Here is a 24,099-nt window from a genome sequence, read left to right on the forward strand (position 1 = left end):
AGCAAAAACTTTAATTATCTTAGCCTAAAATCACAATAACAGCCATTTTCTTTGCCAACATGGATTTTTAAAGTTTTTCAGAAGAAAATTGCCCCCCTCTTGAATTGTCTTGTATAAATCAAAGCTTTCCCTCTGAAGCAGTTGTTGTTACAAATAAAATGTTTGGAAACAATTTTTTTTAGATTCTATTAGATATTTTATGGGAAGCCAGATATTTCCTAGACAGAAAAGCCCAACAATTTTCTAACTGGAGTTTTTAAATATCTACTGTAATAGTGATCATGTAATTATCTAACTTTCTCAGATATTGATGATTCTTGTCTGAATCCTATATTATTATGACGATTGCCAAATAATGATTTTCCAAATCTTAATTTTAATTCCTTCTGCAATTGTTAATTGTCATTCTGCTATAAGGAAGAAATTTTTCTTCTCCCCATTTATGTATTTATTTAGCAATTTACTTATAATGCAAACTCATGGTTTCTTACTTTTTAAATGTGTTATAATCCTCTTACTCCCAGGTTTCGCCAGCATTAACTCTTCAGTCTAGCTTCTAAGTCTTTTGATGAGTCTCCATCATTCCTTAAGTACTACTTTACTTTTTGGAATAAAACAAACATCATTTTATGTCATATACAGCCCCCAAACTATAATTAGCCATGTCCAAGGACACTGGAATGTTTTAGTAGAGAATGATATTTTGAAATAAGGATTTGGGTGGTAGGTGGTTTTAGCCATATGCCTCCAGTTTGTCCTTGTATTTCCAATGATAATTTAATTTATTTCTATTATTTTTTTCTGCAAGATATCTGTCCTTTTCTTGATGCCCACATTTACATGAGATATATTTTCCTGTCCTTTTAAGTGGACGTTTCTGTGCACGCCACGGGGAAAAGCTCCCTGGATCTAGGGGAAGCTTCTCTTTTGTAAAACTATGAACATTAATAACATGGCCTGTGTGGCCACATGGACGCCGCTGAGATCTCTCCCCTCTGGGGCCTCCCACCACTCGCTAAAGCTTCATTCATGTTTGTGATGTTCTTCCTTGGCTAAATGTAGACAGAACCCATGCAGTTACCACCTTCACTTGCCCTAAGCTTGTTCGCTACTGAATGGACCTTTTCCTTTTGGTATTTCTGAGGCCCTTCAGTATCCCACAACCTGCCGAACTCGCAGTCAACCCCCTTGAGGGGCTCTTGTGTGTTCACTTTGTACTCGCTCGCAAATTGAGAACTCTTGTGGAGCTCTTTCCATTTTCAACCATTTTCCTCAGATCTGCTGCTGCGCATTCTCTGCAGAGTGAGATGCTCTTGTTTTGAGAGAGAATACCTGCAGGCGATTGGGGGGCTAAAGAGCCTGTTGGACTTTACAGCTCTTCTTTCTCTTCCCTGCATTACCTCTGCACACCTGCTCGAACCCCTGGGTCCTCTCTCCTCCACGAGCCCGGGCTAGTTTGCACCTCACTCATCCTCACCTGGGCTTTGAGGCATACCCTGTGACTCAGTCTCGAGAATGATGTTGCCTGTGGGAGCTTGTCTCTTACTGTCCTAGATCTTCTGTGCATGTGGGGGGGGGTTCTTGTTTTTTTTGGGGGGGAGGAGATGTGGGAGAAGTCAAGAACTGTGCTGCTGCTATCTCAATATTCTTCTCCTACAATTTGTGACCTAAGTATTTAAGCTGTACTGACTGTGTCTCTTGGAACTTAGGTATTTTCCTATTTGCTGTAGTGGCTTATGATTTTTTCCAATTTCTTTTGCAAATTTGGTAAAATAAAATCATGGTTAAATTCTAAAATATTTTAAATTATATTAAGCAAAAGCAGTACTGGTTAACCTCAAAGAGGGCAAAAGATGCCTTTCCATTTCCCTTTGAGAGCATTTTCTCATAAAACATGCCCTGTCCTAACACCTATGTACCAGCATTGCTTCTGCATAGTGCCGTAAAATAGCAGGCATGTCCACTCAGACTAATCAAACACCTGGGCAGGCCAGTGTAATAAATCAGCAGGATATCAGGGCTGTTCTGAGAACTCACCACCGTTCCGTAATACATAAAATACATTTCCCTTTCCTGTGTAGGTCATGTAGAGGTACATGTAGACTATCAAAGGCATTTCTGAGAACTGCTGATGCTTGTGATTTACGAATGGACTGGGCCTGTAAGTGGGAAGGGGATGCAGTTCCATCTCTCGTATTTTCCCTGTTTATGTGAAAGTAATCTGACCAGAAAATCAACTGGACCTTATTTCAGCCTGGTAGAAGAGACTCGTTCTAAGGCAATATTTTCTTTAAATGTCACTCCTAGTAAAGTTCAATTCTAACAATAAAAACTCAGTAGTAAAAAACTATTTTATTTACAAAATATAGATATATAAGTCCATGGGATTGTATCTAAGTAAATACTGCTAGGATCAACTTGTCATTTTAAATCTTCTCGTTTCTTAAGCGAGCAGAGGAGATTTTGTAAGTTTTCAGAGATGGTAGCCACACCTGTGGCACAGGGCACCGATATCATTTATGCCAATAGACAGACATAGTGCAGTGAAGATATTTTAAATCCTAACAGCTACTATGATAGCCAATATACATTTCTATAACATCTCTTACTTTATTTCTCATTGCTTTATTTTATTAAAATGCTACTTGGGAAAATGTTTAAAGTATGCTTATTTGAAAATATGATCTATAGTACTCAATTCAATTAAATAGGTATCATGTAAATTAGAACAAAAAAACAGTGATGTTACTGCCTATTGGGAGACTCAGAAAATAAATCACATAAAAATGTACAATTACACCCTGGCTGGAGTGGCTCAGTGGTTGAGTGCTGGCCTGAGAATCAAAAGGTTGCCGGTTTGATTCCCAGTCTAGGGCACATTGCTTGGGTTGTGGGCCAGGTCCCCCATAGGGGGTGTATGAGAACAACCACACATTGATGTTTTTCTTCCTCTCTTTCTCTCTCCCTTCCCCTCTCTAAAAAATGAATTAATACAATCTTTTAAAAATGTGTTATTTAGTCAGACATACAAATGTAGTTAACACATGGCTGTTTGCCTCAGAGAAATGAAGAGAAACCCAAAGAAATGGTGCAAGTTCTTCGTGCGCATTTTCAGAGGCTCATAAACACGCATGGACTCAGTGTGGAAGCACCCTGATGGTGCCCTTAAAAAGAAAAACTCTACATTTTTCTCACGCGTCTGTATGTAGGTAGCTCGCCATCTGCAAACTGTCTTAAGAGGAGCATGAATATGGAATACATGCCAGAAGTGAGTGTGCTCTATTTGCAAAATAAATTGGCAGATTGCGTTTGGTTTGTTCTGGGAAAGCAAAATAAATATGTTCCTTTAAAAGTTCATTTATTTATGTTAATGAAGTAAAACAGAATGGTGTTAAAACATAAAAGATTAAGGTAAAGTAAATATCTGGAAACTTAGACGGTGAGTTTTTAAAGTGAATTTAATTGCAAGTATTGTAAATTATTTTCTTCAAATTATATGTCACTCTCAGAAAAATTCAAATAGAAGAATTGTTCTGTATAGATATTATCCAGAAAATGCCATTAATGCCAGAGATGTGTTTGTGTTTTATTTCAAGATTTACATGGTTTCACTGGCATAATTGGACAAGAAATTGAATGTGTGGAAGCCAGCAAGAGTTTGAAAAAAAAATGTAGATAGTGACCATTATTTTAATGTAGACCTCAAAAATCAATTAATTTTTATTGTGTTATCTCCACTTTATTTTGCTAAACACTCAATCTTGTTCACTTTTAAAAATAATTTATTATATATTCTTTAATATAATTCATCTAGAAATTACATTTATATCTGGTATGAAATTTATTTTTATAAAGATTTTTTTAATTTATTTTTAGACTGAGGGGAAGGGTGGGAGAGAGGGAAAGTTCAATGTGTGGTTGCCTCTCGTGTGCCCCCTAGTGGGGACCTGGCCTGCAATCCAGGCATATGCCCTGACTGGGAATGGAACCAGTGACACTTCGGTTCGCAGGCCAGTGCTCAATCCACTGAGCCACACCAGCCAGGGCTATATCTGGTATTAAGTTTAAGTCAATATGTTTATCTTAATAGTTTACAAATTGTATCAAGTGCCATTCATGAAATACGGTGTTCTTGTTAAACACTGAAAAGTCAAATTTGTTTATTTTCTGGATTCTTAATCCTCACTATTAATTTGAGTATTTTTGTAATATACAGATATACGTATATGTATTATTCATGTACATATTTATAAATATATATAGTATATATATTTCTATGCATTTGAATTTGGATTCAAAATCTGTGTTCCAAACTGTGGAGCATTCAGGCAAAGATAATGCATGTAGAGCCCTACACTCTGTCTGGTACATGTTAAAGTCATAAGTTTTAGTTATTATTGTTTGAAAATAAAATTTTTCATAGAATTTGAGGATCCTGAAGGCAGTTTGGTAGTGGAAACACAGAGAAAGACACCATGTCTGAGAAATGTGTGGACAATTGGAACTTGATGGTGTCTGCTACAGCGTTATTAAGGTGTAATGAAAGTAGAATAAATTGCAATACTAAATATGTAGTTTCTACATATTGAAAAAAATCGATCAGTATACACCCAGGCTCATCACAACTGAGATGGCTTCCTCGTGCGCTCCTGTTGTCCTTCTCGCCCACCGCTTCCCCGCTCTCAATACACTGTTCCTAAGCTTTCGGTCACTGCTGATTAGTCCGCGTTTTCTAGGGATCTGTGTAAATGGGGTCGTACAGGATGCCAGCACATTTTTTTTTGTCTAGCCTCTTTTATTCAGCGTAATTACTTTGACATTCATCAGACTATTGAGCATATCAATAGCTCATTCCTTTTCATTGTTAACTAGCCTTCCGCTGTATGGACATACTGCAATGTTTGTCTGTTTCCCTGATGAAGAAATTACTTTTCTTTCCTGTCTTTGGCTTTTAAGATAAAGCCAAAATACTGCTATGAACATTAATACACAAATCTCAGGGTGAATATGTATTTTTGCTTCTTGTTTCTTTTCTGTCTCTCAGGATTGTACCCACGTTCTGTCCGATGTCTGAAAACTGCTATTTCACATTTTGGGTTGGCCAAAAAGTCTGTTTGGGGGTTTCTGTAAAATAAAAGACAGTATTCATTTTCATCAATAACTTTATTGATTTGGATATTTTGAGCATGTCAGCTGTCTCCCACATGGTAGGATGTCGATTGTTCTCAATTAATATCTCAATTTGATTGCTATCAACTTCAACTGGTCTCCCCGACCATGGAGCATGGTCCACGGGGAAATCTCCAGCACAAAAATTTGCAAACCACTTCAGACACGTTCCATCAGTCACAGCACCTTCTCCACGCACTGCATATTTTTTGTGTGTGTTTAAATTGCGTTTTTACTTTTTTTGAAATAATGAAGCGTAATACCCCCAAAATGTTGCATATATTCTTCCATCTTCACTATTAAAATGGCTATACAAAAATTCACCAATTTTGATAATGTCTTTTATTTAAATGCACACTAATAATATGACAGCTGTCACAATACAGTCTAACAAAATTGTTTCAGATGAAGTTAAAACAACTAAGGGCTACTAAAGCCATCTTATGGGGGGAAAAAGCAAATGAACTTTTTTGGCCTGCCCAATATTGTGTGCTGTTGTTTAAATTGTTTCAGGCAGATGGGTGCATTTAAATCCAGTTATTCCTTCTTAGCTGGAAGTGGGTCCTTATTCCATATTATTTTGATGGCAGACTCTGCATCAATTATCCGTTTTGGTTTTTCTTCCTGCAGTAGGTTAAGCCCTGTGAAGTCAGCAAATTTTTTTCTGTTTTGTTTAACTAGCATTTCTGTTTCTTTTAAAATGTTTCTACCATTTCATTGAAATTCCTTAAGTATTTCTTGAATTAATATTAAACTTGAGTAACAAAAAACTCAGTTAACGGGGGCTAAAAGCCCATGGAAATGTATTTCTGTTCTACTTACATGTTCTCTTTTGGGCACTTCTCATGCTTTCTAAGTGCCTCATGTATGCCTGACCTCTTGCCATCGCTCACATAGAAAATCTAAAGGGAGGCATTGAATATGACTGACTATATAGGAGTCTTTCTTAACTGTCATTTCTTTTTCAATTTTTAGCACAGTGGACAACAAGGGGCTTAGTAAGTGTCATTTTATCCAAGTAACTACTAAATGCCAACAGGAATCCCTTAGAAAGTATCCTAGACACATGTAGAATTAATCTGTGCTTGTAAAATTTGAGGAAACTATAAAGATTACCTGGCAGAGCAATGCACTAAAAAAGAAATAGCTACAGACATGTTTTCCAGTGCACACAGAAAATTCAAGAAATACCCGAGAGAAAAAGAACAGCATTGTGGTGTAACAGGTGGAGGGGCAGGGGCAGGAGAGCACAGAAAGGGGAGTGGTTGACTCCACTATCATGGAGGCAAAGAACGCAACTTTTTCAGAGCAAATAATGCTTGAATAGGTTTTAAGGATGACGCATGAACTACACGGGGAGTGAGATTCCCAAGGCCACGTATACAGAGATGTCAACAAACGTGGCCAGGTGCCCACGTCTCCTGATCTACACTTAGTGTCTTCCCTAAAGCAGCATTTGTGAAATTGCCCGCGCTTATCTTTCTAGAATTTTTTAGTGCCTGCACGTACAATGTGGGTGTGCTAGGAGACAGGACATGGACGTCAGAGGATCAGGCTGGAGAAGCAGCCTTCACTTAGTTTGCGAAGGGTCGCATGGAGCAGGGACATGCCTAAGGTGTTAATGAGAGTGAAGCCGATGCAGGCGTGTGCGGTAGGTTTTGTGCCTTTGGAAGACCACACGGACAGCGACACGCGGAATGTGGGGAAGGTGCAGAGGGTAACTGGAGGTCACTGCCAGAGACAGTGAGGCACTGAGCCAGAGCGCAGGGAGAGGTCGTGGCAGTGGGACTAGGAGAGGAGGGAAAGTTTTCGATTTTCTTAAGAAAACGTAGAATATTGAATGATTTATTACATGCCATGGTGACATTTTGGTTTAATTCCCTAGAAACAGTATCTGCAAATATAAGAATATATTCTGGGAGGAATATCATCCTGGGAAAATGAAATACAGACAGTAGGAGGGAAAAAAAAAGGCGGAAAAGAAAAGGGGCGATAATGATATCTCATTGCATTGGCCTTCCCTATGGGCAGCAAGTTACTTGATTCTTTGGGACCATCAGAAAAGCAACATGGACTACATCTTAAAATTATCCTGAGTAGAGGGTGGAGAAAGAGGTGATCGTTTATTATTAGGTCACATTTCCATTGGTCAATGTTCATCCCATGCATAGTTAACTTCCCTCCATCTCTGGGTTGATTACACATTCCCGGGCACAGAGTAGGTTTCTGTAACATCCAGCACCAGCAGGTGTAAGAAGCAGGGGAGAGAGACCCGCAGACTCTACAGTGGCACAGCAGGAGGTGTCAGACTTAGTAAAGGAAGAAAAGAAAGCATGCAGAATGAATACACAATGAGAATGCCCCAAAGGTGGGAAATTAACATGACAGGCTGCTGTGCCGAAATGTTTGCTGTTGTGTACGAAGAAACTGACATTGACAAAGAGAGGTGGCTTTGACCAATGGGGGGTGCCCTTCTGGGAGCGAGCAGGAGACAGAAGACAGGCATGGTGAGGTGTTCTCCTGCTTTCCAAAGGTGGTGGGCTCTTTTTCTCTTTCTGTCAAGTTAGCTAGTTAGGTTTCTAAACAGCCTTTCTAAGAAAAACGGGAGAAAAAGGCTTTCAAATCATAAAATGTGCCCATGGAGACCTGTTTTCAGGCTCTATTTCAGATTCTTTTGACCAAAGAAAGTAATCTTCATAGTAAAACTGCAAGCTTAAAAGTTATTTTGAGTTTTAGATTCATCTCTGAATGTTGCTATGCTAAAAAGAAACTTTTCCAAAACAAGAAGAAAGCTTTGAAACTTCACACCTTGCCACAGGGATAGCTTCCTCATGCATAGCCACGGGGGCACCCAGGGCTTTAGTGCCAAGGAAAAAAGCTGGGAATCCCTCTACCCAGAACACCATCTGGAGGACATTTGCCAGATCAGCACACTTACACACACACCCACACACCTGCACGGCAGCCCGTGAGGAGGGTTGACTGAGGAATAACTTGGACATACTTTTTTTCTTTCTTGACGGTGTAATTCAAATCATACTTCTGATTACGTTTCAGAGACCTCTGTAATCTGCCTCCAAGTTTTTCAAATTTCAAGTATGTATTCACTAAAAGTGTATTCTTGAAATACAGAATCACAGAACATTGAAACTTTTAGGAAGTCAGCCTCTGGCTCATTCCCGCATTGTATGGGATGTTTAAAACCCATAATCCTCAAGCAGTTACTAAGTAAAATCCCCTATCTATTTACCTAACCATAAATTAAAATCAGAGTGCGCCCCAGTTAGTTTGTGCATTCACACCTAGGGAAACAGAGGAGTCAAGACTATTTTCTGCAGATAAAACCACTTATCTTGACAAGACAGAGGACGGGTCATGTGAGGAGGTTAAACCCAGTGTTGGGAGCATTGTAGCTGAGGGAATATAGAAAGATGAGTCGGAACAAATGAGCAGACTCCAAATTATGGAGGGAGTTAAATGCCTCCTAATGTCAGGCAGCCAGTGCAAAGCTTTCATCTTAAGAACCATTCCGACTGTGTGTAAGCGAGCATGGCGTGGAGACAAGTCAGACATGGATGAACATTAATCCAGCGGCCTCACCGGAGAATCTCGAGGAAGGTTGCAGATATTAGGAGCACCTACCACGCTCCTTAAAGATAAATATGTGAGAAGGACCTCAGCAATAAGCAAAGACTGTCGGGGATATAAAATCAAAGTATTCATATTGTTCAGATCCTAGGACTCTTAGCCAATCATTAGGGCCCACTATTCTGTTGAAAACCTCACTAAGGCGTACTTCAATTCACTCCTGTCACTGAGCAACCAGAGTTACAACTAAAGGGCACAGAATCCGATGAGAATCCCCTTACTTCAGACCAAAGCTGTGTCTGGGTGTCCCTAGGCCACTGTCCAGTAGGTTATAAATTTGAGATTTCTGTGACTCTCTTACTTTCAACAACTCACTGAAATAACTCACAAAATGACAGTGTTATTATAAAGAAATAACATGGGGCAAAAAATATCTGAATATATCAGCAATTGACAAAGATAGAAAACAGTTTAGATTTTTACCTGCTGATAGAACTGTACTCTGAAACAACCCCGTCCCCTCCCCTGTCCCCTCCCTTCTCTTCCCGTCCTCGTCGTGCCGTGCCATGCCAGGCCATGCCTTCCCATTCTACCTTGCACTTCTATACACAGGAATACTCTATCTCAATGGAAAACATCTACAGTTATGCACAAGAACAGGAATAAATTGAAACAACATAATGCTGGGCAACAGCAAACAGGAAAAAAATTCCCATTAGATGACTTCAGGTATATATAGTAAAGTAACAGCAAATCTATACACTGGTTATTATGATGCACATATATTTAGGTGTTACCATTCTCAAAAAATAGGGCATGATTACCATAGACTTCATGGTAGCAGTTCCCTGTGGGTTAAAGGAGTGCAGGTAATCACACAGGGTTATTCTAAGGGCTTCTGGGATATTGGCAAGGCATTAGTTCCTGACTATAATGATGGTCTCAAGCCTGTTCTGTTTTTAATAATTTATTACACTGCGTATTAACCATAAGTGGACTGCACCATGTGTATTATATTTCAAAATTAACAAACTGAAAGTCAAATTATTATATGCACACTTTAAACGCAATGTTATATAGCATAGTATCTATTTTTAGATAGCAAATTAAACAAGATATTTCACCCAAGAAGAATAATTGGGGATGTGTGTCCAATCCCACGGTTTAGCGAAAGCAGCAGACACTGAAATTAGCATTTCTTGTTCCTAAATATATTACAAGCTCCGACAGGGTGTAGAGGGATATGATTTTATTGGCAGGTTTGTTTCGCAGATACAAAATGTGCTCCTATCAGCAGGAGCACCATTTTTGGGGCATTGTTATCATTAAGACGGCCAATCCACTTAGTTTAAAATGAAATAAAGGAAACTTTATGAAATTTGGAGTTTTACCAATGAGCACATATTCTAATCTTGTATCTCTCCATGAATTACTTAAGAGGTAAAATTATTTTGATTAGAAAACAAGTTTTTCGCATCAGAGCAGATGTTCGTCGTTTTCATCCTGGTGAAATTTCCATTACCCACAGATTTCGTCTGTGGGCTGTACTTCACAGGGACCACAACAAACGCTGCAGCAAAATGTCAGACATATGTGCTCTGATTTCCGCAAATTAAAAAAGAAGACACCAGCTCGAATGGATTTACATACAAAGGAATGTGTAAAGGTTTTTTTTTTTCTTTTTTCATGAAGTGTTATTTCTGGGATGATGTGATCCTAGAAAAGGATAACAAACCCTGTACTACAGGTTCAAGCTCCTCCTGAAGCGGCCACCACTGCAGGGGCGTCTCCGGCCCCCGACCCACTGCTCTCCTGTTTTCTGCAGGTTCGTCACCCGCCACTGAGCACAGCAGCCCGCAGGAAGGGCTCCGAATGCGCAAATCCGCAATAACGGGTGCACCTGAGTAATGATAGCGTTGCATTGTAACCCAAAGCATAACGTACGTGTCCACAGCTCTATACTGATATAAAGTGAATGAAAAAAATAGTTATGAAAGGAAAGGCAGATCCTTTCCTGTAATTTAGGTAAATACTCCATGCATACTGCCCAGATCTTGATGTCTAAATACCATGCCCTAAAAATGAATGACAAGTCCTTGAAGACAGAAAGTACTGAATATAGATCTGGGGCTATACACACATGCACACACACACATTCATTTATTATTATTATTATTATTATTATTATTATTATTATTATTCACACCTGAGGACATACTTCTTGACTTTGGAGAGAGGGGGTGGGAGGGAGAATGAAAGGGAGAGAAACATTGATTAAAGCCTTTTGTGTCTGTCCCAGCTCGGATCCGAACCTGCGACCCAGGAATGTGCCCTGACCGGGAATCAAACTGGCAACCTTTCGCTTTGTGGGATGATGCCCAACCCACTGAGCCACACCAGCCAGGGCAGTTAAAATATATATTTTTAAATGAGGTAGAAACATCTTCTGGGGATTGAAATTAGGAAGGTGACTGTATTTTAAAAAACAACACGAGCCAACTAGAAGGATTTTCACTGGCTAAATCTGGGGAGACTCTACCACCAAAATAATAATGCCAATTATATTCTTAATAATACTTTGACTGGAGAAATAATCTACAAGCACATCATATTTTTTAAAAATCCATGATAAGAGATAGAAAAAAGTGGAGAAAGCTTACCTGTGCTTACATATATGCAATTTGTATAGAATCATGAGAAAATAAAATCATGCATTCTATAACAGAAATTAACTCTTCAAGGCAGCATTCAGTAAGGATTGATTTCTTACATATTGTGAATATTAAGATTTCAAGGTCACTGTCAGTTAAAATCATGCAGTTCAGGTTTCCCCCATTAGCCAGGGGGTAGATATATTTACAACAACAGAATCGATAACAACAATTACACCCACACTGTGGAATCAAGTATATGCAAAAAAAATATTTTTGTGGTGCATGCAAATCAAACTATAAGCTACAGTATATCTTGTGTGTGAATTATCTAATTTTCTTCCCAAAGAAAGTATTAAGTCATTTAAGTAGATTGATCCATGAGAAACACTTTGTCCTGGCTTTTCTGGACCCTCTTTTTAGGCAGCATTTTTCTGTACAATTCCCTGTCCCTTTTCTCTCCCACCTCGACGAAGAGAAGCTGCAGATGGATCCAAACCACTTGCACACCGGATGGGTCACTTTCTCTGTCAGGACTGACTGATACTAATTGCGGGGAAGCATGTCTTAGTCTGCTCTTTTTTATTTTTATTTTTAAAGCTGAGACGTTAAAAAATAGAGAACACGGGTCGAATCGCTTCCGTGTGAGTTGTTTCTGTGTACAACTCCTTGGTGCACGGATCTCTCTTGTACGAAGGAACACGAAGATAAGAAGTTGTTCTTTAACAGGCAACTGCTTCCAAAGTCCCCTCCCTCTAAATTGCTGCCCTGGAAGGCGTTTTATCAATTTTCCTGATATTTGAAGGAAAATAAAAATGCCTGATGAGAGTTTTACAGAGTGTCTCCTCCAATCTTGCGATGCCTTGTCTGCTTTGGGCTCACTAGGTATTTACTTTTTAATTGTAAATATGGTATAGAAATAGACAACAAGAGAATGTGTGCTGATTGCAATTATCAAAAATGTTTCCTTAGGGTTCTTGTGGCATCGGGCTGGCGGTGTCTGATCTCCCTTCTCCCAATTCCCAAGTATAATAATTATAAAATGCAAATAACTAAAAATGTCCCAAATGTGTAAGTAACAAAGCTCTAGCGTGTTTGGAGAAACAAATTACCTGTAGGATCTCGTGGAAATCTCGGCTAATTTCCAATCAAATAATGTCAGGTTAGAAGGAACCTCGCTTGACTTTATGATGGGTGATTTCCAGGTTTCCTCTCATGAGGGAGAAGGGTCCTGAAGTGGAAAGTGAAAGTAGAATATTTATTTGTGCATTTCTCATGTCTACCGACTCCAACAGTTTTTTACCTGTTAGAAAAGCCTGCCATTCATTTCTCCATCAAAGGGTTTCCTTCCTTTCTCTAGATAGCCAGATAGCCAGGCAGGATGGATGGATGGATGGATGGATGGATAGATAGATAGATAGATAGATAGATAGATAGATAGATGATAGATAGGTAATAGGTGATAGATAGATGGATAGATGATAGATAGATAGATGATAGATAGATAGATGATAGATAATAGATGATAGAAAGATGGTAGATAATAGATGTAAAATTTATTTCCTTGAATTGAGGGGAAGGAAATTCTATATTTACACAATGCTTTTTAAATGAATAGTTGTAGTAAAGTTCCTGGGAACATCATTATAGCTTCGCACAAAAGGCCTTTCTAGCGCCGTTCTTCAGTAATTTCTCTGCGTGTGTAGAGTAGCACGCTGTATAGGCTTGTAGTTTGTACAGTGTTCTTCGTACAAACAGCTTTACCACTTTTACAGACTTTCCGAGCGTTCTGCTCATGTTCCACTCATAGCAACTACTATGGCTTGTTTTTTTATCTCCTCTGTAATATTTGTGAAAGTCCCCATCTTCTGTCACGCGGTTTTGTTTCTGAACAATGTTGCACTTCCCCCTATGATTAGACAGACTATTAACAGCACAGGTCTACAGTCACGTGCCCGTAGCCACTGGGTGCATTCTGAGAAATGCATCATTAGGTGATTTCACTGTTAGGAGATCACAGAGGTACTTAACACGAGTCTAGGTGGTGTGGCCTACTACACACCCGGGCTGTGTGGTTTAACCTATGGCTCCGAGGCTACAAACCGATAGCCATGTTCCTGCACACAGCACCATTAGATTAAGTCAAGGACAAGAGAAAATGATGCAATCAGGTAATGTGGTGAACTTGAGATGCATGAGGCAGCTGCCAGCAAGGCGTACCCTGCTGGTCTACAGCACCCTAAAACAACCATAACAAGTATCGTGTAGTAAACACTTAAAGCAGTTATGTAGCCATTTATTGTCAGTCTCAAGTATTGTGTGCTCTCCTCTCACACATCATGCGGTGTAGAAGGTGTGCTTATGCCAGGGTCACCACAGACACGTGACGTGTTTCCGTGTGACTTTGTGATGACTATGACATCACGAGGTGATGGCAGTTTTTAAATTCCAGCATAATCGTAGGACACAACCATCGCACGTGTGAGCTGTCATCGACCCAGATGGCCCCAACCTCCAGGCTGGGTTTTATCCTTTTCAATCATCTCTGCTCTACAGCCACCAATACCTTTTTGGAAATGTACATAAATTATTTTCAACCTGATTGACAGCCATTGGTGTTTTCTCTCTTTGAAATGCATCCATGGACTATTCCCTCCCCTCCCCTCTGGTCCCGTTTAGCCACTCTGGCCTTCTTTCTGGACTTTAAGTACATATGCTAAGCCGTTTTGCATGTCAGTGACTTTGAACTTGATTTCTCTCTCTCTCTCTCTCTTTTTAAAAAATTTTTCTCTTTTTCCACCTTCCATTTAGATCTGAGTTCAAATGCTCTTCTCTGGAAACCCTATATAATGCCCCCTTCCTCAATTATTTTCTTGTTGTTCAATATGTCATTATCGAGGCCCTACTCTGTCCCAGGCACTGGTATTAACACTGCAGGTTCACAAATGCTGTAATTGTGCTTTATCACATCACAACTTCTCATCACGGTGTTTATTGCTTATCCTGACTGTTACTGTATTCTTGCCAAAACCTTCCTATCTTACTCTTTGCAACATCCTTGCATGTGGCGCAATGCTCCACCTTCATAAAAAAACAAACAAACAAACAACACAAAACTCAGGGAATGTTCTTTGAAGGAACGTACGGTGTGTGGCCTTGTGGACGCAGCTTCTCCACAAGCCCTGCTCTAAGCTGTGCGTCAAAGTCAGCCAGAGGAACTCACTCAGAGCCCACTCCGACCTAGGGACTCAGGCAGGCTTCACGATTGTCCCTCCTTGCACATATGTCAGCTCTCAGCATTTGCTGGAGGCCCTGCTTACTTATTTGTTCAACAAATATTCACGGGGCCCCTGTTGTTTGTCGGCCTTTATGGTAGGGGCGGGAGATGTAGCCCCGCAGAAGAGAGGTGGGGCTTCTATTCAAATAGCGTCCATCACGCACCGGAGGAACAATGGCAACAAGCTGCATACAGACGGTCTTGTGTTGTGCACCAGGCAGTGTTTTACTGCAGCCTATTAAAGAGAGGCCGGTCCCGCTACGGGCAGTCAGATGAGTCCATCTGGTGGGCAGATAAATCGCTTAAGCTGCCTCACGATAACATCACTGATGTTCTCCTAAGATGAGCATCCCTGGGAAAAGCGGGCTGCACCCCAGGCTCCAGTTCACACACTCTGTCACCTACATCCTCTCGGTTCTGTATTTCCCTCTGATGTCAGGGCTGCTTTCAGCTTCTGCCCGGCACTCGTCCCTCCTGAACCCTGTAGCCTTGCCTGCGGCCGCTCTTCCTCTGCGCCACAGGCGCTGAAAGCAGAGGGAAGAGAGGGGAGCTTGACAGATAGGATGCACAAGGTGAGGACCGCGGGGAGTGCAAGGGTCTGGGTTTAACTTGAAGCTGAGGAAGTTCCTGGAGATAATGACGACCTTTCGACAAACTTTCCACAGGACTCAGAAAAGGAGCCATGTGAGCAAAGCTGTTGCACACCTTAAATATGTGGATTGCATAGAATATAAATTATATCATAATAAACATGGTTGAAAGAAAGAAAAAAAAGACCTGAATCGCAATTCAAACTTTCTTCTGCAGAGTTTCTGTGTCAGTTGCCCATCATTACTTTACGTTCTACTGAGATTTAGAGTGGTCATGAGCCTCTGGACGAAAGGCATCGTCGCGTGATTCTGTGGGAACGTCACCGAGTGAACTTACACCTGGGGTGCAGCTCACCACACCCCTAGGCTCTCTGGGGTAGCCCATGGCTCCGAGACGACAGACATGCACAGCACGCTACTGTGCTGAATGCCGCAGACAACAGTAACCCAGTGGTCCGCGTTCGTGTGTCTAAACTCATGTAACCACAGACAAGGTACCACAAAAATATGGTACAGATGAGAACGGCTGGTCCACCCGTATACACCTGAGTAGTGGACCTACCACACGTGGAAGTTGCTCTGGGTGAGTCGGTGAGTGAGGGTGAGTGAGGGTGAGTGAGGGTGAGGGCCTGGGACGGTACCACACACAACAGGGAGCTTTATAAACACTGGGATTGACTTGCACTATCACAGTGACCCTGGCACACGAAAGCTAAGACAGCCTGTCATGCCTTGTTCAGTGAACAGCAATTAACTTCTATTATTCTCTCTGAATTTACTCATGGGCTCTCAAACTTAACCAAATATATTCTTTTAAAGCATTTTGTCATCAGGACCAGACTGTCCATCCATTATCCACTTATCCATCTGTGTGTGTACATGTCTGTGTGTGTCTCTGTGCTTCCTTAAATCTGCACATGCAAATCCCAAGCACCTGCCTGTGGCCAACACCCTATTCACTTATTATGACTAAATTTGACACGGTGTTTGAAAATGGGAAGGAAAACGAGATAGGCAAAACTTCCAGTGACTGCCGTGCAGAATTTCGGGGTTTGTGAGATAGGGTGATAACTGTGTTATCTGTGGAAACACTTCGGTTGAGTCACTGAGGGAGCCAAGGGGCCATATGGAAAAGAGGAGATGACTAGATACACCTTCCACCTATTAAATAGGTGTTGCAGCATCAATTCTGGTTGTTGTTCTGAAGATTATCATTATTCACACGTTTTCCAGTGTCTTTCAAGCCTCTAGAATGATGATGATATTTGTGAAATCGTAATATCCTATGTTGAAAAAGGTGTTTATGGAGGAATGTAAGTGCCACAAACATGGCTTCAAGAAAGTCTGCTCTCTTTTCTCTCCCTTTACATTGGATTTTTACTTTTACCTATTTTCCTGCTGCATGTATAGGAAGAAAGGAAAAACACAGATTTTTTTTTAAATTAGTGGTTTCTCAGTTCTGAATCCAGCAATTTTCCTACGAGTAAATGTATTTTCATTTTTGAAACCCACAGAAAAAATTATAAAGCCTTGTAGCAGTCTGCTGCTGGCATACAGATGATTGAAAGTTATGTCTTTTCCATGTGCAATCCAGGAGATTGTTGTCCCAGATGTGCTGGCCACTTGACCAATCAGGGAAGATCCTAAATATCAATTATGTGCAAAACTCTGCCAATTATCTTCTCATGGAATCCACATCAATAACCGAGAATCACAAACGATACAAACACGAGCCATCTGCTCTCACTACGCTAGGCTGCCGAGAGCTCAGACAGTAACTCACACAGCATCCCCCTCTGATACAGTTAGTTATCCGCGATCATGCTGCTGATGCGCGGTTTGTGATTACAAATGTGACCAGTTTGGCCTCTCTACTCTTAGAAGATACGTTCCCCTCTTTTAGGAGAAGCACTGGCATCTCTGTTTCATTACCACCGAAATTAAGAGACCAGTACCAGCTCTCTACAAAGAACAAAACTGCACTGTACTCGGGCTTCCCTGCAATTCTTTCTCCTGCTGATGTTAACAATGCCCGGGCTCTTCAAAAGAAGAAAAGGAAATAAAAAATAGCCTCCAGAAACTCATTGTTTTGATACATGCAGTTTCTGAACTATGCTAAATGCCAGAATCAAGCTATATTGAAGTATACATTGTTAACCAACAGTGTCTATATGACTCAGGAGAAGGAAGTATTTAAATTTTACAATCACATAAGATGGCTGATAGTTAAAAACAATATAATGCAGCATTAGAGATATAGAAGTGGCAGTTGGCAAAAAATAGAAATGATTTAAAACTTGCAATGAAAACATAGAAGACAGGCAGTTCCCTCCTGCTTTCCATCAGTATCCCTAAGTTACATTACAGCATATCAAACCTGTCAGGGTATCTCTATCTTCCTCGTGTTAACAACGAAAATATGTAAATGACAATATTACACTGTCAATTTCCCTAAACAGCTCTGAATTTCATTTGCAAATTCTCAAATCAGTTTGGGGATAAATTAACATTTACAATTATAAATCCCATACACGTTAAAGTAACTATATTCTACTTGTTCTTAGACTTCAGTAACATAATTTTGCAATCATGGTTTGGAAATTACAGTGCTCGATATAGTTTCCAATTGGTGATGCATTACTTCAAAGTGAATATTCTCTGCTCTGTTACCAATGAAATTTACATTTTAATTGTCACAAAAAGTGTGCCCTTGATAATAATAGGTGGAGGTGAGATGAAGAAATGTCGCAGCTTATATTCAGAGAAGAAATGTATCACTTTACAATAAGATAGTCCCAAGTGTTTGAAGAGTAATGCAAGATTCTTATGGTTTGTGCCTGAACACTATCTTACTTGGTTAGCAGTGTGTGTATTTATGATACACAGTTCAGGGTTCTCCTTTATATACGAGGAAGCTGTCAAAAAATAAGAGGACAAGCTTGGGTCAGACACATACACTCGAAAAAGATAAGATACTAAAGTTACAAAAACCTCTAAGTGATAAGAAATTGCAAACAATGTGAAAAATGGTCAGTTCAAGAAACTCACACTGAGATTTAAAAAAATCGACCTTGGGAATAAATTAGGACATATTTTTGATCACTGTTTTCCTAAAGTGTTATATTTTTCTTTCAATGTTGGAAAAATGATTTCTGACTGTGAAATTTCCTCTTCTATTTGGAAAAACTCATTGAACAGAAAGAACTATCTTTAGCAGTCGTGGATGACCCTGGGGATGCTGTGTGGTGTAGTCGAGGTGGGGAAAGGGAGATTGTCCTCAGAGGAGTGACCTTATTAGGACCTGGACTCATTCGGGTGAAAGAGGAATGAAGCGCGGGGAGATTCGACATCCCAGACATCCTCCACTGCTTAGTGACGGAGAGGCCACATGACGAGGACCTGAAAAGGGCAGTGAGGACCTGAGGGTGACCCGCAACCAGTGGCCAACAAGGAACGGGATCCTTCCAACCTTCTGATTAAGTTTGGACAAGGATCTTGAGACCAAGTGAGAGTGCAGCCAACCAACACTGATTGCAGCCTTCTGAGAATCTGAGCAGAAACCCATCCATTTCAAAAGTTCTGACCTACGGAACGATGAGCTATGATAAATAGCTATTGTTTTAAGTGGCTGAATTTGTGGAAATTTGTTATGCAGTGATTAAAAAAAACAACTAATAAACCACCTAACTGTGTGTAACTCAAACTACAGTCTCCAACAGAATACGTTGTTATGGTTCCATCTCAGATGATACAGAATGACTTGTGGAAAATCTGAAGAGAAACGGACGCAGATTTCTTACGCTAAAACTCCATTGTCCAAAAACACCCTCTATCCTACACAGCTGTGTTGAGAAGCGACAACATCCTGGGCCCTTTTGCCAGGTTTAGGTTATTTAGTGAGTACAGGCATGTCCCCGGCTCTCATCACTTCTCTTCCGGAACTTGAGGAAAATGCATGAATATATCACTGGAATGTGTTTTCATTAGAATTTTTGCTTCTCTAAAGAAGAACCCCTCGATTATTTTTGTGGCCTATGCAGTGAAGGTAATTTAGGCAATTATCAAACTTGTAAATTATTTTATAAAGCACGTTTTCTTTCTCACGGAAGGAGTCTGAGATGATCAATTCTGTGTAAGTATGAAGCTCTTCTCCTAAAAATGGAGCTGCTTTGTATCCCTTTGCATAATCCTAGACATAAAGAGGGAAGTGGACGCCCCTGCAGTATACTATGCAAAAAGCTTTACAGCCCGGGGAATTTAATTTAATTTTCTAAGAACACTTGGATTAAGCAAAAAAGATATTACTGGGTATCTCCGGTGGGAAACTATTGTTTAGACCGCAGTCACCCACCTTATCTGAGTCTCAGTAATCACTGTGTTTGAGCTACTCTGCAGCTCTGTAAGCTGTAGGTAACTGAGAGCATGCGAACATCTCCCATTCACAGGTATCGAATGCATCCTCTCGGCAGAGTTCAATTGACTTTCCCTCCGTCTTGTTTACAAAGCTGCTTCCATTCGCATTCTCATTTGTGCTGTGTTTGCTCCATGTAAATTCATGATTCTTTGATGTGTCCTTTGATTTGGATATGACAACTGTCTGGTTTTCTTGTTCATGGTGAGTTAGTCAAATCTGTAAGACATGTTTGCTTTATATTCAAGTGACAATCATTACTTCATGGTTTTTGTTTTGAAAAATCATCTTCTGTTACTATTCGGAAATATCCAAAACAACAAAACTTCAGAAAGAATAGTAAGTCTATATTTTAAGTAGAGAATTTAAGTCCTGATGTTCTCTGTCAGTTAATCTTAGACTGACATAACTTTATATAAAGTTTGTCAAGATCCACGGACTTGATCAGTGGGCTTAATTTCTAGTTGTACAGTTCAGAAATTGTAATTCAGAAATGATGTTATTACCAAATGGAGAATCCCACCAAATAGACACCCCACATTAACCTACCTTCTGCACCTGTTTCAGTTTGTCTTAAATACTTTCTACCCATCAAAAGCTTAGTAAAAACTCCTGTCCAAAGATCCCCTCAGATATCCACACCCTAGTGCTTGGGATATGTGAAGATGTTACTGTCCACGGCAGAGTGAGCTTTGCAGATGTGATTATGTTAAACTTGAGATGAGAAGAGTTTATTCTGGGTCACCCTAGTGGGCTGTTTCATGCCAGTCTCAGCCTAACGAAAACCAATGTCAGGGCTGGACCAGCCCTTGTCGTCCTTATTAGGATTGCAAGATGCCCTGAGAACAAGCATCAGGCACCTCTGGGGGAATAATAAAAGGTTTCTTACTCACAGGTCTGGAGAATTACATGGCGCACCTGAGGCCACAGAGCAAGGTCATGAATAGGGAGAGAGGGAAGTTGAAAGAGAAGTGTAACAGAGGGAATTTAAAGCCTGGAAAGAGAAAAAGCAAGATGCCCAAATAATGATCAATAACCAAAATCAACCAAGATCTTTAAAACAAAGCTGGGTGGTGGGTGGCGAGGGAGGGGTCGGCCTGGCTCTTTGGCTCATCTTGTGGTTGGTAATGTGTTTATCTGCGATGGCCATTTGAAGTAGATGTTTTTTGGAAGGAGACACCTGGGCAATCAATGCAAGTGAGGCACTTGCATTCCTGTCAGCGCTTACACTACATGGGCCCGATGTAATCACGAGGGTTCTTGAAAGAGACAGGTGGGGCTGGGGCCAGGAAAGGCAATGTGAGGACGGAAGCAGAGGTCAGAGAGAGAGATGGAGATCGGCGATGTACTGCTGGCTTTGAACACGGAACAGGCCACCAACCAAACACTGCAGGAAACCTCTAGAAGTTGGAAAACACCAGAAGAGATTGTTCCGTAAGGCATCCGGCAGGCATACAGGCTGTGGGCCCATTCCAGACTTCTGACATCCTGTACTACACGAGAGCATTGCAATCCGTTTCTACTGTTTTGAATCACTGTGATGTTGGTGACCTGTTAGAGCAACACTAAGGAAGGATGCACGACCCAAATGACCTTGCCCTTGGAAAGTGCCATGGAAGCGTCTTTTACACCGATATTCGTGACGATGGCATCATGCTGCATATCTACGAAATTCAGTGATATACACAGATGCTAGTTAAATATCTTTACTCGATTTTTGAAGGGCATGTTAAAAACAACTTATATAATAATAAGCCATTTATATAGCAGCTTACAAAGTATTGTAACAACAATACTTGATTACCTTTATGACCCGTATTTTCACACAACAGCATTTACTGAGTAGCCGTGTGGTGCTGACTCTAACTGGAATGTTTCCTCTTTTTTTTGAAAAAATTTTATTTTATAACAGTTGTCCCGATTTTTCCCCCTTGGCTCCCCTCAGCCCAGCCCACCCCAGATATCCCACAGAGCAATATTTTTGCCGATATATCTCCTAGGGTAAGGAAAGTAAAGGGAAAAAATAAATAATTGGGACTACATCAAATGAAAAAGCTTCTGCACAGCTAAAGAAACCACCATCAAAATGGAAAGGGAACCAACCATGTGGGAGAACGTATTTGCCCATGATATATGGGACAAGGGTTTGATTTCGAAAACAGAGAAAGAACTCATATGATTCGACACCAGGAAGACAAAGAATCCAATTAAAAAGAAATGTTTCCTTTTCTGATTTTTGTTCTTTTTCAGTGAAAAGTACCCAGTTGGTTTTGCTTATATACTCAAGTTTCTATCAATATATGGCATGATTTAATGTCCAAGTAAATATAAGAATTGGATTGGTTCTTTTGCATGTTTGACTTCATTTAGAACCATGAGTAATGTGCAGGAACAGCAACAGTATTTAATTAATGCTCTTGAGTATTTGAGAGTGTGCAGTAAATGCACCTGAGACATAGGAAGGCAACTAACTTACCCTTTGGCTTTCTTCAATCAAATGGTTATGCACTCTATCAAAAGATAAATACATGTAACCTTTTATGACTCTGATCATTTAGTGTGGCGAAGAAAGGAACACAAAATGGTAAGCATAGTTATGGTTAAATCCACTGGAGTTGCAAGAAAATAGAGTATCTGAGCACTTTAATTCTAATTCCATTGAAAAATAAAATGTGACTTTTATTATCTTCAACTTTATGTATTCTCCGAGCACTCAAAGTACCTTCAGAAACTAAAAATTTAAAAAAGAATTCTAGTTCAAAGTTGTCTGAAGATATACATTTCTCCATTAATTTAATTTAACTTACAGTTGCAGATTTGCGTGGGAGTTCATGAACATAGTCCCTGTGTTTTACAAATTACAGTACAAATTATTTTTAGTATGAGATTTAGAAGAATCACCTATTGAAATATTAATGGTTTAAATGCATTTATATACGCATCTTCATGTAAGATGGCATATGCAAAAATTTTGTGCAATAAACACTTTCACAAGTCAGAAGTTAAATGGATCTATTTCAACATGCCTTGCAGCTGAGTAACCAGGATGTAAATGTGTGACTCAGAATCTGGTTCTTAGCTGGAAAGCTAGGTTTCCTACAATGAGGAGTCCCCTCGGATTACACATGTAGCATAATTCTTAAACGATGGCATTGGGTGTGTCCTCATTATTATTTAAATAAGCTCATAAATATTTTACTTAGAATTCAGAAAGGAAGGCTTTGCATCTGGACACCCTCATGGTATGGTTCCCGCTAATTTGTTTTTCTATCAGATATCCAGTTATCAGACTATAATAAAATATGGTAATGGCAGAGCATTATCCTAGAAGAATGCTGAGGCTAATAATCAAATGCATAAAACATATCATCTCAACACATTTCCAACTATTTGTCTTGTGTTTTATCGTGGACCCATGCACAGCGAGAGAAGACAAAAGAATTCAAGAACTCAAAAGGGTGACTCCAATAACTCTAACTTGGAAACTTCTAGTAGTAAAATGTTATTAATTTAGGACAAACTAATACAAAGCTAGATAAGTTAAGGTTCTCCTAGGGATGCTAACTTATCTTCATTTAATATATATTGCATGCAATCTTTTAAATTAACAGCTATGTTTCTAAATTCATATTTTATTGTGCAGACTGTATAATGCTGATAATATAATGTTACCCTAAGAACTATAACTTGTTTGTTTTGACACATATGTTTAGATTTGTAACCTTGTTTTTACATTAGCATTAAATTTTTCTTCATATATATTTCTGTGGTCTTGAAAGAAAAAGTGAAAAAAAGTTAAAAAGCATCCTGAATTATAAAAATATGCATACTAAGTAAATAAAATGCTGAATAACAAAAATCGATAATCAATAGCATGTCAAGAAGGACAACCATATTTCATGAAAATAAAATAATATCTGTCACTCAAGATAAATATTTCACTATGTTTTTAATTTATTGACATAGAAATTAATATTTTGAGATTTATATAATATTCCCATTTACATTTTACTTAACTTTTAATATCTTCATATCTATAAAGCATTAATTATTATTTGTGAAGCTTCTAAAATTAGACTTTAAACTCTTGACTGTATTAATATATGTTAGCTGTTTCCTCCCAACAAATATTATTTGAAATACAATATGATGCAGCAACACTGATTAGAACATTTCATAGATAATTGTTTCAATGTACACATATTTTAAATGTATTGTTAGGAAAATGGGGAGTAAGATTATGTTCTGATTTCATTTAAAAATCAGGATAATCATGGTAATTTTTAATATTAACTATACTTATGACTAATTTATTTCTTTTGAGGGTTGGTAATGAAAGGAAATTTGGACTTTTAATCCTTCGAGTTTCTAAAAAGTCTCAAGCATGCACTGCTGTGTAAAATAATATTTTAT

The sequence above is a fragment of the Desmodus rotundus genome, chromosome 13 (genome assembly GCF_022682495.2).
Source record: "Desmodus rotundus isolate HL8 chromosome 13, HLdesRot8A.1, whole genome shotgun sequence".
In the NCBI taxonomy this organism is placed as follows: Eukaryota; Metazoa; Chordata; class Mammalia; order Chiroptera; family Phyllostomidae; genus Desmodus; species Desmodus rotundus.